This window comes from Epinephelus moara, chromosome 19 (assembly GCF_006386435.1).
Source record: "Epinephelus moara isolate mb chromosome 19, YSFRI_EMoa_1.0, whole genome shotgun sequence".
Lineage (NCBI taxonomy): Eukaryota > Metazoa > Chordata > Actinopteri > Perciformes > Serranidae > Epinephelus > Epinephelus moara.
In genome coordinates, this window is record NC_065524.1 from 3,089,339 (window position 1) to 3,094,207 (window position 4,869).

Below are 4,869 nucleotides of genomic sequence, written 5' to 3' on the forward strand. Positions count from 1 at the left end.
ACTGGGTTGACTATTTTTCTATTATCTTAGATGTAAATATTGCATGTTTCTTTCAGATAAAACACATTTTTGACTTGTGAATGAGTCAATGGAATTTCTTGCAATAATGAAAAAATACTGGCAATTATGTCCGCCTGACACAAACCACATGTTTTGGACAACTGTGAAGTGACAGAATTTCCCAGCATCATGGTTCTTATATTGCCAGATTCCAGAGAGTCTCCCCTCTTCATATATGGCAGAATATGTCAACTTCCAACTTGCTATGGTAGAGGTACATGTAAAAATGTAAGAATTTAGTTTTTTTCATTGATATAAAAATTAATATAAAATACAGGCACATAGAAGGACATGGAATGGCAAATCTGGTTAGCCCAGATTGTCCTGAAAAAAAACAAGATATAGCATGTGTATGTAGCCTTTATAATGACTGTGATATGAGCTTAAAAGTAAAGGCAGTAAAAATACCCCAAAAGGCCTAGGGCCCATAGGGTTAAAAAGTACCGAAATAAGGTACCGTTTGGTACCGGTACCGAATTCCAGATACCGGTACCGCTACCGTATCGGTTCAATTATGAATGGTACCCAACCCTAAACACTGGTGTGTGTAATGTGACGCAACTTGACCCTATATCACTACAAACGCTAAATCTATATCTTTCCTGAAAATATATCAATACATTGTACAAAATCGACATATCGCCCAGCCCTAGCGGGCCGCCACAAGTGAATAAACGTGTGGGAAGCCCTGACTTGTGATCAGGTCTCCGGACTTCTCTCAGGACTTCCATCCCCATTTGCAAAGACCACACTTGTTGTTGTTCATCGTAAACAGCAGATTTGTCATGCTATACACACACTTACAGCCTTTAGTATCTAAAATGGGTAAAATCTTATGTCACTGTAGAACTGTGCACAGCGCACTGATTGGCTCAGCCCGTCCTTGTTTGTTTGTCTGTCTGTCTCTCACTCACACACACACAGTGTAACTAAGACATCCGCTGGAAAAAATATTTTTTTCACGGACCGTGACCGGAGTTATTACAGACACCACTAACAGCTAACGGCGTCCGTACGCCCCTACGTCGCCCTGGTCAAAATGGTCGCGCAACGATTACGTCACATACAGAGCCCGGTAACTTTACAGGAACCTTCCTCCTACTCCGCTCTCTCAGTGGAGACACGGCGGTTGAGAGGGCCGAGCGAGAGGACGTTCCTGTAGTAGTTCCTGCCCCCGAAATAGTACCAGGAACTTCTTCAGTGGAAACGGGCCTTATAACTGTGGTAACTGACTGTGAACCTAACCCACTCGCTGGCAGGTTTTCTTCAACAAACCCTGAGTTTCTCTCTGTCTCCTCCTTCTTACAGAGCCAGACACGCAGTTTCATTTCCTCACTAATTCAGTCTGTATCAAAGTCTCTCTCTCTCTCTCTCTCTCTCTCAGACGGATTACTGTTAATTTATTATGCTGATCTGTTCTGTACGACATCTATTGCACGTCTGTCCGTCCTGGAAGAGGGATCCCTCCTCAGTTGCTCTTCCTGAGGTTTCTACTGTTTTTTTTCCCTGTTAAAGGGTTTTTTTTGGGGAGTTTTTCCTTATCCGCTGCGAGGGTCATAAGGACAGAGGGATGTCATATGCTGTAAAGCCCTGTGAGGCAAATTGTGATTTGTGATACTGGGCTTTATAAATAAAATTGATTGATTGATTGATTGAAAGTGCATTAAAAAGCAGAGGTTTACTATATGTCAGAATCAAAATCCTGGTTGGATATCAGTTTGTTACTTAGAAGTAGCTAAAGTTACCGGTTTAATGTGCTGTCAGTCATTTCTTTGAACAGCAGTTTTTGCCCTCGCATTAAAATATCACACAGCATTAAGTCACCTCTAAACTCTTTTCACAGATATCTGCATATGATTTATCATCGTCAGACAATAGGTTCCGAGTTTGAGTCAACCAACTCAGAATAAAACCTCTGCATGTCTTTTTGCGAGTGCTAGGTTTTTTTTGTTGTTTGTTTGTTTTTTTAAGGTAACACTGTGACTCTTTACACAGCTGTCAGTTTGTTAGAACACTTCCACTAAATGTTTATTGCATATAATGTGTCATCTCAGTTTCAATCATAGAAATAAAATTATTTTGTATTGTTTTTTAAAAATGGGTTTAAATTGTAAAAATCGTTAGGCCCTGTCACTCATGATGTGATTGGTCCCATTAACAGAACATAATTCCTATAATATTGAAGAATTTATGTTCACAGTTATAATGAGCAGGATTGTGGTGCAGCTGCAGAATGAAATTAAGTTTTGAAATGGTCTATGTATAGTCTGAATGGATTTTAACAGAATTTCAGTGGCTGTTTTAAATATAGCCTACATTTGTTAAAGCAGCTAAAGTAAAGCCACAGAATACTGTTGGTCCAAAGATTCAAATAGATTCTACAAATTAAAATCTATCTAATTTCACACCTTTATAAGTGCAAATCACCCAAAAAATTATTGAATTACTGGATCAGACTGTGAGCTTACAATCATGTCTCTGTCTTTGATACAAATATATGTATTTTAAATGTTAGAGACTATATTTTTTTAATGTTCAGTTGCTGGCCCCTGTGTTTTGTCATTGTCAGATTAAAGCTGTACAAATATATTTAAAATGTTATGTAGGCTATGACCTTATGATGGATAACACTGAATAAAACTTTACTGTGTTAATGTATTGACACTTTTTCCCACTCTCTTTTTTAAATAAATGTGCACAGTATGCATATTCTTGCATTAATATCACTACATCCACCGGATTAAAATTGAGGTGTTCTTTAATTTACCTGTTGCCATAGTAAATCATAGTATTGGAGCTCCATTGATGATGGCTTTTCTTATCCACCGTGCACAAGCTTAACGCAGAGTGAATGTACTCACTGAACTGACTGAGCTGTTCTGAAACCAAAAACTCAGTCAACTCAGAGTTCAGGGTTAGACTCAGAGTTTGTTAAACCTGCTCTCCTAAACAGGCCCCTGGTGTAAAAGGGCCTTTGTTGTTCTCATTCTCTATACGAGGTATAAAGAGGGCCTTCACTGAGCAGGAAAAATTGAACAGGTTCTGCAGGGTTCCTTTGGATGTATTGTGGTGTATGCCTGAGTACCAGACAGGAAAACAAGAAAGTTGGCATTCTCAATCAGAAATTGTCCCAATTACTGCTTTCTGTTAATTCAAAATAATCTTAAGAGTTTACATGCCTCCCCTCCAGATCAGTACCTTATGCTACGTTTGAATGACTGCTCAGGGGTCAGAGGGGCTCCCTGCTTTTTAGAATATTAGCTATACTACTTTGAAGTGTTTATAGAGCAACTTTTCTTAACAGCTGATTTTTACACCCGTCTTTCCATGATAGGGGTTTTCCTAGTGACACTGGAGGTCAGGATGGCGACAAAGCACATAAATTACTGTTCAACAAACTTGCACTTATATATCAGTGCTAACCAGCAGGATATCATCTCTGCCTGTACCTTTACAGATATACAGAAACAGTCAGCTAATGCCAGGGCTCCTGACATTCCCAACGTTATTCTAACATAGTCATAATGAAACATTCAATACATGTCATTGGTGCAACATAATACGATCATAAAACAAACATGCCAGCTAACATTCGTTAGCTAACATTCGTTAGCTGGTGCTAGCTGGCTAATGAGATTAACTACCTCAGGCACAGGCGCCTACTCAAAGGCAAAGCTACCAGACTAGCTCTCCACCACACTGAAGACTGTTGACAGTCCTCTGCATAGGCACGCTTTTCCATTTTACTAGAAATAATGATATTACCTGTATATAGCTGCTATTTCAAAGATGGAGTCCTGCTGTAGCTACTGCTAGCCTAGCTCGGCAAGCTAGTAGGCTAGCCGGCCAACCCTCAATGAAGAAGACCAAAGTTCAGTTCACTACGACAGCAGGATTAACGGAAAATTTCGGATATTCCACGGTGTGATAACGTATTGTTTCCAAACACCACTTATTCATTCACTCTTCCAAAAAAATCCTCCATAAGTGAATAAATGGAACACCTTCAGCAGCTGTCAATCTGCTCTTGGTAAACACACTGACGTGGAAAAGCTCTGCTGCCTCAACCTAACATGATGACAGAATTTTGATTGACAGACGACCAAACGGATCTCTTTAAGTGTCATTTAGAGCTTTAAAATAATAATTTAAAAAATATATCAGAGATTTAAAGTTAAATAAGTGTTCGGGTTTGTGCTTTTTTTCTAAACACATAGAAAAATGACAGAGATTTCCTTTAAAGAAAATAAAAAATTGTGTTACTGAGGAAATGAGGGCGGGACAAAGTAACGGTAGTGGAGTACAGGCTGGTTGCGCCAGGTTGATGACGACAGCACAGTCTGTCGTTTCATTGAAGAGACCAGTGTCACTATGGGATACAGACATGTCGGCCAATTGCTTGGTAACAATCTTTAATTATTGACATACAAAGAATTTCTGGATAAATTCAAAATACCTGTAAAATCGAAGAAGTGTGCTATAATTTTCGATGATATACCAGAAAGTCTCCTTATACTTATACAAAATAGCTAAAAAGAAGTAGGCCTATCTTTCAAGGTATTACATTGAATTTACCGGATAAAGCCTGTGTTAGCTGAATATGGATTATAAAGTGTGATTTCTGTGTGCTGGAAAAAGAGAGTGTGTGTCATTTATTTTTCTGCTATCATTACATCAGAATGTTTTGAATTGATGTTGCCAACTTCCTAAAAAGAAACTTAAGATAAATGTTGAAATGAATATGTTTGAGATAATGCTATATTTTAGTCAAGTTAAGATTGGAAATTATACACTGTATCTCATACAACT

At 38.5% G+C, this 4,869-nt stretch overlaps 1 protein-coding gene across 3 annotated transcripts in view; it reads right to left on the bottom strand.

Annotated features, from left to right (window-relative positions):
* The window catches only part of gbf1 (golgi brefeldin A resistant guanine nucleotide exchange factor 1), a 238,024-nt gene extending 233,900 nt beyond the window's left edge, over window positions 1-4,124 (bottom strand). For all 3 annotated transcript variants that reach the window (XM_050070669.1, XM_050070665.1, XM_050070663.1), the window contains exon 1: window positions 3,826-4,124. The gene's annotated coding sequence lies outside the window, so the exon portion shown is untranslated. The remainder of the gene's footprint in view (window positions 1-3,825) is intronic.
* Between the last annotated feature and the right edge of the window lie 745 nt (window positions 4,125-4,869).